The sequence below is a fragment of the Mesoplodon bidens genome (assembly GCF_964165515.1).
Source record: "Mesoplodon bidens genome assembly, chromosome: 1".
Classification (NCBI taxonomy): Eukaryota; Metazoa; Chordata; class Mammalia; order Artiodactyla; family Ziphiidae; genus Mesoplodon; species Mesoplodon bidens.
This window is the reverse complement of record NC_138176.1, coordinates 102,723,641-102,738,028: the sequence shown is the minus strand read 5'-3', so window position 1 is coordinate 102,738,028 and position 14,388 is coordinate 102,723,641. Positions and strand designations below refer to the sequence as shown.

Below are 14,388 nucleotides of genomic sequence, written 5' to 3'. Positions count from 1 at the left end.
TGAAGAAGGCATCTAATTTCATTTTTTTTCTACAAGGAAAACCAACTGTCCAGCATCACTTACGGACCAGCCCTCCACCCCCATCTGTAGCACCACTTCTCTCCCGTATCAAAGTCCCACACAGTCACAGGTCTTGTGCTCAGTATACTCATCCCACGCCAGCACCATGCTGTTTTCATCACTAGACCTTTCCATGAAGTCTCGAGATTTTCCTCCAGAGGTGTCTTCCCAATCTTGGCCTTTTGCTCTTTCTTATAATTTTAGAAGCAGCCATCACATTCTATGAGAAACCCTACTGGGATTTTAACTGGAAACGCATTACATATACAGATCAATCTGAGGAGAACTGACTGCTTTGCAGTATTGAGCAAGGGCCATTTGTCCACTGAACTGGATCTCCTTTTATGTCCTTCAAATAAGTTTTAATTTTCAACACACAGACCGTGGCTATTAGATTTATTTCCAGATACTAGGTTACAGATTCTCTTAGGTCTTCTACACAATCATTGTCTGCGTATGACAACAGTTTTGTGTTCCCAGCATTCCAATCCCATTAACACTGTTCTCTCCTTGTGTGGGCTGGTGCTCAGGACCACGGTGAGGAGAAGTAGTATCAGTGGGGCACCCTTTGTCTTGTACAAGATTATACAGGAAGTGTTTCCACACTTCCTCACTAAGACGGATGTCTCTCTAAGTTTTCTGTAGACATTCTTTATTAGTTAAGAACATTTCCTTCTACTTGATATTTGCTAAGATCACAGATATAGCTCAGTCACCTATATCTAGAATTAGTGAACAAAGATACTTTCTTCCTTATAACATAAGCGTGGTTTTCTTCCAGCAACAGCAGAAGCAGCTTACGTTTACTGAATCCTTACTATCTACGTGTTCCCTTTTTACAGATGATGAAAATGAAACTTAGGAAATTAATTTCCCCAAACAGCAAGAAAAGAGGAAGAGTTCGGATTTGAAAGCAGACTGAGCTAACACCAGGGTCAAACTCTTCACCACCACAGACCATCTGATAACAACTCGCAACAACCCAGAAGGATTCTTCTGGCCCCAAAGGGGACGACTTTAGCAGCAATGGTCTCATCTAACTCTGGCTTTCCAGGAATTACACACTTTGCTCTAATGGAGTCCAATATGACCACAGATTCTGTAAAGGGTCCTTCAAATCATCAAAGCAGTACAAATCAACAGCGGAAAGAGAGAAGTAGCATAAAATGAGATGAGAATTTAAATTCACATTAAATAGGTTTAACATTTTTGAGAATGAGCTATTGCTCTGAGGACCTCAATGTCACTGATAAATATTTGAAAATAGGCAGACAGATGGCTAAAGAAAACCAAGGAAGTCTCAACCACACCAAGAAAATAGCAGGTTAGCATCGATACCACATGAAATAATGTAAGTTTAAGGACACCAGTCTGTCTAACCTGGGACAGAAAAGCTTACTGTACGCTGTAACTCTGTTTACCACCCAAGCCCACCCCTGCCACACATACATACGTATTACATACACAGTGGGGGGGGGTGAGGGGAGTCACAAAGAGGACAGACTTATCCTGTATTTCTCCAGAAGGCTAACCAATGAATCAAATCAAATCAATCAAAAATTTTCTAAGAAAAATACTGTCCAACTGTGGCAGACACTGTGATGTACCAGCCAGACTCACAACTGAAGGACACGTTGCCAGCTGCTGGGAGTGCTGTGCCAGCCCCTCAGGGACTGCCTCAGCTGCAGGGAGCTGTCCCTTCCAGCGTCCTGACCCTTCCCAGGACCGCCCCACATCTGATGACTGACTGTCGAGAGTACAGAGGTCCAACCTGGGGCAACTCTGAAGGGCTGTTCTAGCTCCACAGCTCCCCATGGCGGGTGCCAAGGCTGTGACTGGGCCTGCAAAGCAGCCCAGCTTCTCCCTTCCTTCTGCAGATTCTGCAGGTGTGGCCCCCAGGCGTACTTTTTTTTTTTTTTTTTTTTTTTTTTAATATCTACTTCTTTATTTGGCTGTGCCGGGTCTTAGTTGCAGCATGCGGGATCTTTTGACCTTCATTGCGGCATTCGGGTTCTTTAGTTGCGGCATGAGGGATCATTTAGTTGTGGCATGTGGGATCTAGTTCCCTGACCAGGGATCAAACCCAGGTCCCCTGCGTTGGCAGAACAGTACCTTAGCCACTGGACCACCAGGGAAGTCCCTCCCAGGGGTACTTCCTAATCAACATTCTGCATGCTAAACTGTCTGCAGCTGCTTTCCAGAGAACCCACCTACCAAAGAACTCATAAAGGAATCAACTGCCCCATCAGATTCATGACCCCCTTAGTCACAGTTAAATATTAGAAACAACCACCATTTGGTGTATGTTTACTTTGTGCAAGACACAGTGGGGGACACAAGGCAGCTTAACCTGGAAGGTAATGGTGGCGTGTTGTCTAGTAATTTTAAAGCTAAGAGAATGTGATTTCAGCACATGCATGAAATGATCATACTCACACATCGTTTGCTCTGCAGAAAAACCAGAATCCACCATTCCACTCTATGGAAACTCTATGTTTTATGTGTAAGAACATGAATATGCTTATCAAAGCTCTAGGCAACGTAACCACTTTCAATTAGTAACTCTTCTTCATTCTCTTACAAGCGCTATTCATTTTCAATCTACCTCTGTTCAGGCCCTAATCCAATGACTGATGTCATTATAAGAAGAAGAATATGTGGACAAAGACACACAGAGAATGTCACACGAAGACAAAGGCAAAGACTGGACTGCTGTGCCTACAAACCAAGAAATTCCAAAGATTGCCAGTGACCACCAGAAGTTAGGAGAGGGACACAGAGCAGGTCCTCCCTCAGAACCTCCAGAAGGAACCAACCCTGCTGACAACATCTGGACTGCAGACTTCTGGCCTCCAGAACTGAGAGAGAACGTCTGTTGTTCTAAGCCACCTAGTTTGTGGCACTTTATTACAGCTGCGCCAGGAAACAATACAGCACCTCTGCAGCACTTCCTACCCCGCATATGACGGCAATTGCATTTATTCTCCCACAACTTTTACCTTGGCACAAAGTATATAGGGATGTCACAGCGGGGAGCCTCGGAAGCGTGCCGTCTTCACGTTCAGAGACCGGTCTGCTAACCTAGTGAGCGTTGTGCAAACATGTCTCAAAGTAGCAGAACCCGGTACTACATCTGAGACAGGCTGAAGGGGCACAGGTGAGGGGGGGCCTGGCCAAGCACGCCTCCCTGTCGCCCCACCCTCTGCCTCATGCCCTAAGTACCTGGGCTCTCTAGAATTCTTTTATTCATCCGTTCATTCAATAAATCTTTGAGCAGACACTGCTTTCACAGCATGAACAAACACTGAGCTAAACCAAACCTCCTCATTTTATGGATTAAGAAACTTAAACATGTATTCGGGGTCCCAGGTGAGTCAAGACCAGGGCCACTGTGGGCCTAGGTCTGAAACTGGTGCCCTTTCCATCACACCATCCACCCCTCATCTAACTTGTAGCTTTGCCATCAGATAATTTTAAAGAATCAAAGCCAAGCCTTCTTACTTTGCATTTAGCGTATCCTTTTAATCAGTTCCTGGTTCAGCCATTACTGCTCACTGTCCCCACAGGCCCAGAGGCATCTTGAGAAGCTGACAGACCTGACTCCCGAGCCAGAGAGAAAGGGAGACCAGCCCTGCCCCACCACAGCCAGTGCAGACGGCAGGGCGCGACCTGAGGCTTTTCAAGGTGACCGCCAGCCTGCCCTGGCAAGGCCCAAGCGAGTTCCACTCAGAGGAGCTGCGGGTTCCATGAGAGCTTCTATCGCATGGCTAGTGAAAAAACTTGGAAACACTGTTCTTAGATGTGCAAGTGTGTTTTTGGAAATAGGAGAATGAAATGCAGGGGGGAAAAGTATAAAATCTAAGGGCAAAAACATGTGCCTGACACACATACCAACAGAGTAAAAAGAAGCCCCTGAGCGGCACCGGAAGGTCCTCAGACGGCCTGTTGCCAGTGAAGGGCCAAACCTGTTCCTCAGCTCTTGAGCCCTGTGCGCTGATCAGGCCAGAAGTGGACTGGGGCCGGGGCCGGGCAGGGAGGGGACACGTGCCAAATCACGTGACTACCACAACAGAACGAGCTGCATGTCAACCAGAAAACCCAATTGCAGGTCTAGATAATGATGGCCACGTGGAAGCTAGGTCCACTCCCCAGCTTAGAACTGGGAAAAGGAAGGTAAGAAATTCTCACAGTCGTTTCATCAAGGTAAGGTTGCAAGATGAAAGAAAGCCCTGAGAGCGAGGCTTTGAAGGTCAGAGTCACTTGCCTGCATTAACTGTGTCCAATCTTCTAAATGTGGGCTTCTTCCTACTGCGTGGCTGCATCCACAGAGAGGCTACATTTTAACTCTGGGTGAAAAGGCTGCATTCTTGTCCTGATGAGACTCACTTAAAAAACAAAAAACAGTATAGGGAAAAATCCCACTCTACAGACCACCTCCAAGACTTGTTCACTCCTAAAGCCACGGCCTTCAGTCACATGGTGGCAGGCCTAGTTGCTCTCTGGTACTTTTCTTTCGCTCAAGCTCTAGAGACCACAACTGTTACCACCCTCACTGCCCCGCCCTCTCAGCCCTTCCTCTGCAGGCCCCTCCTCTTCCCCAGCTCTCCGCCCAGGCCTCACACTTCTCTGTTTACATTCACTTCCTCCTTTGAAGCCATCCAACAGCAAAACCTGAGTCACGCCAATGTAATTTAAAAGTTTCTAGCAGCCATATTAAAAAAGAAAAACAGATGAAATTAATTTTCATAATATACTTTAACTCAATAGACCCAAAATATTATCACTCCAAATATAATCAAGGTAAAAGATCATTAATGAGCTATTTTACATTCTTTTTTCCCATACTAAGTCTTTGAAATCTGGTGTGTATGTGACACAGAACATCTCCAGTCAAACCAGCCTCATCTCACATGCTCAGAAGCCGCATGTGGCTCATGGCTACCTTACTGAACAGCACAGGCCTAGCTGATCTCCACTCCCATGATTGTAATCTCTACATCTGCCTAGAGATTACTCCGAACTTTCTCTCACCCCCGCTTCTCTCTCTTGAACCCAAAACTTACAGAGCCATCAAGCTACTAGACGGTGTCTGAGTGGCATCTCAACTTACAACATCTCTTAGAAACACAAATGAAAACCCACAAATTCTTACCACCACCATCCTTGCCAGGACCTTCCCAGTGTCAGTCAAGGGCAACTCCGTGCTTCCACTGCTCAAGTCAAAAGCTCTGGCATCATCCTTGACTCCTCCTGTTTCTCTCACATTCCAATCCAACCCGTCAGCGAATCCTCTCGGTCCCACCTTCATGATGATGCATGATCGGGGTCTTCCACTTGCTCTGCCCTCGCCCTCAATAAGGCTCTGCTCCTCCGACAGCCCCACACCTTTCTCCCTTTTCCCCTCAGGTCTCAGCTCAAGTATCATCTTAACAGAGAGCCCTTTCCTGCCCACCCTAAACACAGAGCACCCCTCCAGCCTACTTCATTTTCCCTCTCAGCACGCATCTGCACTGCACCCGTGTACCCGTCTGCTCGCTTCCCCCACCCGCCCCAGCGCTGAATGGTGTGGTGGCCATGGGCTGGTCAGGCGGACCCTCGAGATGCCCTGCCATGGGGAGCCCAGCTGACTGAGAGCCTCCACTTGCTACTACACGGTGGCAAAGACATCAGGCCACGTGTCCCTCAGGCTGCTCCCAGCAATGCTGACCAGGAAGGGGTACAGATCTGACCTGCCAAGCAGCCAGCAGCCTGGCCAAGACTGTCTCCAAACTGCCCTGGCCTGAGGCTGCTCTGGCCTGCCCTCCCCCATCTCTCCTCCCCCAGGATCACACCTGCACTCCTGCTCCCTCCCTCCCGCCCCGTGTAAGTCTCCTGTACGTCTAACCATCTTGGCATCTAGGCATAGGACACTGTGAGCAGACAAGTGCCGTGTGAACCAATGAATCTCTAGGAAGAGCCGGGCAGTGGGAAGGAAGTACGTTAACTTTAAGTTGCAAAGATAGAAGTTGGGGCTCCTGCTCTGCCATGTATTACGTGTAACCTTAGGGAAGTTTCTTGAGACCTCTGAGCTGCAGCTTCATCATCTGTAAAATGGACATAATACCTCCTCTCTCAAGAGCTGTCAGGAGGATTAAAGGAAACACTTTACCTAAGGTCCCTAACAAAAGGCCTCACATGTAGGAAGTGCTTTAACAAGCGTGAGCTCATTCTCCTCCTTACCCGTTTTCTAATAGCTACTTCTAAGAATCCCTTACCTTTCCCCTTCACCAGAAACTCTGACCACTTTTAAACTAAATAACACCCCCAAATAACCCTAAATACCCGCAGGACTACTTCAGAAAAGAAAATATCCAGCCTAATGTCTAAAATTATTAAATCTAATAAAGCCGCCAAGAAAATTTTCAATATGATCAATGATAATTTAGAGAAGTTAGAAACTTGTTTGTCAGTTTTTGTTTTGTTTTGTTTTAGGCTGCCTAGGTTAAGGAGGTTTCTCACGAAAGTTCACCAAAACATTATATATAAAAATGTTTACTGTGTTACAATAACAACATGGAAACCCACTCCATCAACTAATCAAATAAATTCTGGTGCATTCATACCACAGAATACTGGGCACATAAAAAAAAACAGTGGCACTTCCCTGGTGGCGCAGTGGTTAAGAGCCTGTCTGCCAATGCAGGAGACACGGGTTCGAGCCCTGGTCCGGGAGGATCCCACATGCCGCGGAGCAACTAAGCCCGTGCGCCACAACTACTGAGCCTGCGCTCTAGAGCCCGTGAGCCACAACTACTGAAGCCCATGAGCCTGGAGCCCGTGCTCCACAACAAGAGAGGCCGCTGCAGTGAGAGGCCCATGCCCTGCAATGAAGAGTGGCCCCCGCTTGCTGCAACTGGAGAAAGCCCACGCACAGCAACGAAGACCCAACACAGCCAAAAATAAATTTTAAAAAAACAGTGAAGTAGATCTGTACACGAGGTAGGTCTATACGTGCTGATATGGAAAGTGCTCCAAGATACAAAGTTTAGTGTTTAAACGAAGAACACTCTCTACCATAACTCCGATTTTAAAAGTACAGGCATAATCTTTTTTCTATGACATCCGAGAAGCTTATCAGTGATTTTTTCAAAATGAGTACAGGATGGGAAGGGGAGTGAAAGAGAAGACTTACTATTCATCTTATAACTTACTGCTTTTTTAGATTTAACATGAACTCTTTAAAAAATAAATAGGCTTTATAAAAGTTACTTATATTCAAAACAATGTTTTGGTAAATCATACAAAACATATTTTGATAGTTTTAAATTGAGCTTTACATCTTATAAAAACAAGAAACTCCTTCCATGGCACCAGCAAAAAACTATTAACAATACAATCAGTAATAATTATCTATGGTGGTAATCAAAGGAAGCAGTGGCAAAAACAACAACCAAAAAAAGGACCAAAAATGTGTCTATTCAATTTCAACTTTCTCGTGATCACTCTGTAATGTATAAAAATAACTGAATCACTGTGTTGTGTAGCAAAACTCATATAATATTGTAAGTCAATTATACTTCAATAAAAAAAAATTTGTTTCAACTTTCTCACCATTAAAATCTTCAGGGAAGACGCTAACAAGGAGCTAAATGTTAATCAGACCCAAGAAAAAGCTAGTTACTGAAGAAAAAAAGTAAAAAGCTTGAATAAATCCCCAAACCGGGTAAACAATTTTGAAATAGTTATGTACTGGCTATTAAGATTCCACAGGTACTTTGGAAAATGTAGTTGAGCTAGAAACAAACTCCTGGCTGAAAGGGAAAATAAATCCCTCCCACTTTCTACCTCCTCCTGTTACTGAGGTAACAACCACATCACCAAAAAAGAAATTTGAAAACGTGCTGAGGCCCATTTCTTTACACTTATTTCTCTCCATGTGTGACTGACTCATCTGACATCAGTGTGTGCTGAGTGACCACTCCCTGCGCCAGGCACCATAAAGACTATAGACACACAGTGCCTAGGTTCGCTTCCCGTCACCAGAGAACCACATACGTGTACAGACGTGTACACACACACACACAACCTGCATTCACAGAACTCACATTCCTTCATCACTCTAGCTAGGAACACCCACACATTCTCAAGCATTTTTGCAATTATTAATCTTCTAACTGTCCTACTGCTTTTATTTCTAATTGATACTAATTCATCCACTGGGATAGGCCTATCATCCCCAATTCTTTGGGGCAGGTTTTAAGAGAGATTTATTAGGAATATAATAATTCCTAATAATATAATAGGAATATAATATTTCCAATGATTTTTTAAAAGCTCATAATCGTCAATATAGTCAACGTAAGTTAAATAGCAATTAATACATATTCTTATGTTGCTGCAAGTAGGGAATTCCATATTTTGTTAGAACCAGAGATACCACTTTTTAAGGTTTCTGGATACAACCTGTCAATCAGTAACACATATAAACTTAAAAATAGTATCTAAATATTCAATTAAAAGTTTCAAAATGATAGCTGGTTTTCCTCCCCTAGCTTCTCCCTGTCTAGTCACAGGGCAAGACTGCTGAGCAGACAAAGGAAAAGATAGAAAACTACAGAGAAAGCCTAGTGGCAAGAAAAAGCTTTGGAGATGACTTCAAAAACAAAATTTCAACAGTCATTCCAAATACTAAATAAGAAGATTCTACTGCTTAATATATAATTACAAGATATAAGGTTAAAACGAAAGCATGTGCTTTACAGAAATATAACATATAGTATAACAACTGACAATCCATTTTCCACTTTCTTAAGCTACTGCAAAAAACCTGGCTCACTTACAGAAAGGTTTCCCGTCTTCAGAATAATTTAGGACCACCATCGTGAATCTGCTTATGCAAAAGCTCCCTCCAACCAAATACTCACTTTTCTGCTAATTCCCAAAACTAACGAAAAAGTGAAGATGGAGAGACCAGATGATTTTTTTTCCCTTTACACAGAAGCCAGAAATAAATCTGTGAACACTGTTACAGTAACCAGCATATACAATCCATCAACATACCGTGCTAACACATATATATGGAATCTAAAAAAAAAAAAAAAAAAAAAAATGGTTCTGAAGAACCTAGGGGCAGGACAGGAATAAAGATGCAAAGGTAGGGAATGGACATGAGGACATGGGGAGGGGGAAGGGTAGGCTGGGATGAAGTGAGAGAGTGGCATGGACTTATATATACTACCAAATGTAAAATAGCTAGCTAGTGGGAAGCAGCCTCAGAGCACAGCGAGATCAGCTCGATGCTCTGTGTGACCACCTAGAGGGGTGGGATAGGGAGGGTGGGAGGGAGATGCAAGAGGGAAGAGATATGGGGACATATGTATATGTATAACTGATTCACTTTGTTATAAAGCAGAAACTAACACACCATTGTAAAGCAATTATACTCCATAAAGATGTTTAAAAAAAAAAATCAACACACCCAACCACTAGTGTTCTCTACACCTGCTCCAACTAACAGCTAAAAGCTGCCACTTACTGGGCACTTACTACGTGCTGGGCCCTGTTCTGAGTATGCCGTGTGGATTCATGAAGCTCTCACATAAAGCCATTCCAACCCCACTCCCCCTCTGCTAAATTCAGAGAATGTAGAGTGACTGAGTTAACTCAACCAAGCATTTAAATCAACAAGTACTATGTGAAAGACTACATTACACACTAGAGGGAATCGGCAATGGATAAGATTTTCCCCTCTTCCCTTAACGAGTCTGTAATCCATGTAAAGAATAAACTAAAAAGCCAAAAAGAAAAAATAGCTGAGTGGAAGTATCCTCAAGCACTGTGTGGAAGAATAATGAAGAGTTAATTCTGAAAATCAGGAGAAGCTTCTTTCACAGAAGTAGAAGCATTTAAGCCAAGCCTTCATTCAGTATTAAGGATTTTGATAAGAAGAAAAAGGCAGAAAGTACATTCAAGAGTAAAGAAGTCAGACCAACAACCACGAAAGCGGCCAGAGGTCTAGTGTTGAAATACCAGGTAACAAGAGAGATGCAGTAAAATATGAAGCTAAAAGTTAGAATGAGGCCAGATGGCACAGTTCTTAGAATGCTTTCCTAACCCCTTAACACTAATTCTCAACCGGCCAGGTGGTGATGCCTCCAAGGTGAAAATCTTTGTAGGAGTAAGCCTACTGGACAGCACTAGGTCATAACCCCAGGTGTGATGGAAGGGGGGAGGGTGCGGGATGTCAAGAACCGCTGGTATATACCTGGGGGGCAGGGCATGATACGATTTGATTTACATATTGAATAATTCTGGGAACAGAACACAGGAGGACTAGAGAGACTAGATACAGGGAGGCCAGTCAGCAGGCCTACAGGAACAACCCCCATAAGAACTGACAAGAGCCAGGGAGGGCAGGGACAGGGGAACTGTGGAGAAAAACAAAAGCAAAAACAAAAAGGTTGATGGAAAAGACACATGGAGGCAGACCTGGTAAAAATCTGGTCAAGAAAAGGAAGCCTCAAAAAGTTTCCAGCCTGGGTGACAAGGAAGACCAATGTGCTGTGAAGTAATATCATCTTATTACCTTTATCTGAACAAGGGCATGCAGTACACAAAGAATAGCCACTCTAAGTGACACCGCAAAGCATTTCACAAAATAAAGAATCTGAAGTTCCAGAGAGATTTAACCGACTTGCCCACGGTGACCCAGGGGTGAGGAGATGGGCCAACACACAAACCTGAGTCTTTCGAATCCAGGTCTAATGCACTTAAAATAAGCGCCCTCAAAAGCAGTTTACTTTTTATGAGTATAATAAATCTCCAAAAAAGTTTCAAACAAAAAGCATGTAATCTGCTGAGAGTGCAATTACATTTTAAAGGTAAGGAATATTTTAAAACGTATGCTCTGATCCCCTCTCCCAAGAGACAGGGTGCAGTGACTTCAGTCAGCATTGCTGGTTCATGGACCCTGAAAGTTTCCACACACATGGGAGAGGTGGTTGTTTGTACTTTGTATAAAAATACCACTTGGTATTTTGTGAGAGATTAAAAATAATTGAAAAGAAATATGCTAAGTATTAACCATCTTCAATATAATAAAACCTCATTCCCAGTGCTGTGGCTGGTACTGATGTTTGTTATTAAAATCGTTTATAATAATAATAATGTCCTCCATAAGGTGGATTACAGACTTTGACTTTATTTAGCAAACATTTGAACATTTTCATGGTTAAACCCCTGAGCAAGGTGTTGGGGATAAAATAATGACAGGGTCACCACAGCCAGAGTATTACATACACAACACGTGATACAGGCAATAACGAAAGTAAAAATAGAAGATTATGACTGCAGAAATGAATAATTCACTTTGACAGGATTTCCAAAGGGCTCCAGAGAGGACATAAAATCAGATGTGGACTTTTAAAAAGTGGAGTGGGTGGAAGTGAGATGGGGCATTCCAGTCTGAGAAAAAGATATAAGGGAAGAAGGGATGAAGCAGCCTGGCCTGTTCAGAGAACCAAGAGTAGTCTCATTTGGCGGGTCAGTGTGGAAGGGGAACTGAGAAGACAGGTAAAGTTCAGAGATGACCAGGGCCAGACTGTGAGGGGCCTTGAATGTGCTGCTGCTGAGTCTGGTTCTGGCCTCCAAACAACAGGCGGTCAGTCCTTAGAAGCCTTCTGAGCCAGAGGCTGACAAGATGCAATCTGGATTTAGGAAAGATGACCTGACAGCCAAGCAAAGTGCAGACAGGAAGGGACGGGGAGGGGCCTAAGAAAGCTTTAAGCCAAGAGAGGAATCTGAAGCTTCGACACACTAGCACTACCTAGTATTTTAAAAGGGACTGAATGTTGGCATAACAATTTCACATCTCCCCTCACTTGATCATTCCAACCATGCCACGAGACAGTTATCATCACTCTTCCCATTTTAGAGATGAGAAAACTGGCCCAGAGGCCATGAACTGCTCCAAGTCAAATGCTTCTGAAACAGGGAGAACAACCCAGGCTCAGTACTTCCCACACAATGCAAAATAAAAACAACCCTACTGCTTTTGAAAAGTGCTACTATAAAATAAAGCACAGAGTGATCTATGGTATCGTTAAAGAAGCGCTAAAAATCCATTTAATTTTCTTAAATGTTTGCAACTTGTGTAACAAATAAGCTAATTGCCCTTAAAATAGTTACAGATTTGCCTTATGTTGATGCCATGGTAAAGACTGGTACTTTTCTTTAAAAACAAAACATTTGTACCTCTAATTCTACTTTCTACAAAGTTAAATATTGAAGAGTAATATTCTCTCCTTCCTTCAATGTTTCAGTGGCCAAACTGGCAGTTCATTGATGGCACAGGCTTATATAAAAACCGTAATATATGTGCCCAAACTGAAGCAGTAAATATTTTTTGAATTACTAAAAATTCATTATTTATCAAGTACAACAACTTAATATAGAACATTGCAAGAAGCTTACCTATAGGTATGCAAAGGCACAATTTCAGAAATAATTTTTGCTACCAAGAAATGTCATAAAGATCCTGAGAACCATTTATGAGTGGATCAATCCAAAATAACCGATGAGAGAATTATTTGACCTTCAGGCTGCAAAGTGATAGATTCCCGCCCCCGACCACCGCCACGTCGGATTCGAAGTCTATGAAATGGTCAAGGTGCTCTGGCCCCGGTCTTATTGCACAGGAGAAACCTACCTTAGGGATTAGGGATTTGATTGTATAGTTAGTTTTATCCACGGCATCACCTATTATCAAAACTGCTTGCCCCGACCTCTTCACCAATCTCCTACCACTGTTTTTTTTAAACAAGCAAAGACCCAGACATGTAAAGCTCAATCTTAGGAACCTGGCCGAAGTAGCCGACCTAGATATCCAAGAATCCAACCCAGATATTTATTAGCAGAAACCACATCTAGTTAAACCATTCCAAAGAACCACATGTCCCCCTACCCGCTTAATCTCCTACACTTTGTACTAGGTGAGGTCTCCATTGCTTGTCTATGGAGGGCAAAAAGTGAAAGGTGGCGAAAGTGAAATCAAAACCGGCTTCTGCCAGGATTTGGCGGGGGGGGGTCCGCCACCAGCAGTTCGGCAGGCCCGTTCAACTGCGCACCGCCCGCTAAATCCTGGGGCTGCAGGCATTTCCCTCGCGACCAGCCGTTCCTCGGGCACGGAGGAGCGCAGAGCTCCGAGGGGCTGCGGGGAACGCGTGTGCTTGGAGCCTGCCCGAGCAGGCTCAGGCCCTCCCGCGCCGCGGCCGCGGGTGACTTTGCGGGCCCGTCCCTCCCGCGGGCGGCCGTAACCTTCGCCGAACCTTGCGCCTCAGGGCCCGCCCCACCGGCAGGGCCCGCCCCGCGCGCGCAGCGCCACAGGCCCGCGCGCCCGTCCGTCCGCGCCGCCCCGCCCCTCCCCTCCCCCGCCGGCGGCTTCCCTTCCCGGGCCCCTAAAGGACAATGCAGGAGGGGAGGGGGCGGAGGGATGCAGCTGGGCGAGGGCAGCGCGGCGAGCGCCCACCCGCCGGCCGGCCGGCCGCTCCGGGTGTCCCGCGGCCGCCGCACTCTGGGCGCCGCACCCCGGCCGCACGTCCGCTCCCCGCCTCGCCGCGCCTCCCCCCAGAGAACCGCTCCCAGCGCGGCGACACCCGCCCATTGTGCGGACTCATCGTCCGCCCCGTGCGCCGGCGCCCGGCTCCCCAGGGCTGGGGTCCCCGGGCCGGCAGTCCACCGCATGCCCAGGGTCCGGCCGGGGTCCTCGCGGAGCCCGCGGCCCGGCGGGGCGGCCCGGCCTCCCTCTGGCCGGTGCCGGAGACCCTCGGCCGCGGTGGCGGCCCGCCCCAGCCGCCCGAGGGGCCGCGGCCCGCTCAGCCCGCCCAGCCCACCCGCGGTACCTGCCGAGCGGCCGGGCGTCGCGGCGGCTAGCGGGGGCGCCTCCTCGCTCCGAGGGCTCCGAGCGGCTGCCGAGCGCCGGGCAGCCCTGGCCTGCGCCTTACGTAAAGCGGCAGCGGCTCCGGCGCCACTCGGCGGAGGGCGGGAGGCGGCGCACCGCGGCCGCTCCGCTCCGTTACCCGGCAACTGGCCTCAGCGCCCAGCCAACCGGGCGCGCTCCATATCCTTCCGCCCAGGAGCCGGGATTACATCAGCGCCACCGCCCCGCCCCGGCCCCGCCCCTCCGGCCGGCGCTGGGCTTCCCGACGCGGGCGGGCGAGCAGAGGGCCTTGGAGCCTGGCGGAGCCCTGCTGCAACCTGTGGGCGCTGGGAGTCGCCGGGAGGTTGGAGGACAGGAGGCAGGAGCCCACCCGGTGTGCGGGGCGTAGGAGCGGAGACGCCCCCTGCGGAGGG

General features: G+C 46.6%; 1 protein-coding gene across 2 annotated transcripts in view; it reads right to left on the bottom strand.

Annotated features, from left to right (window-relative positions):
- The window catches only part of KIAA0232, a 93,137-nt gene extending 79,050 nt beyond the window's left edge, over window positions 1–14,087 (bottom strand). For both annotated transcript variants that reach the window (XM_081232347.1, XM_081232348.1), the window contains exon 1: window positions 13,938–14,087. The gene's annotated coding sequence lies outside the window, so the exon portion shown is untranslated. The remainder of the gene's footprint in view (window positions 1–13,937) is intronic.
- Window positions 14,088–14,388: the final 301 nt, after the last annotated feature.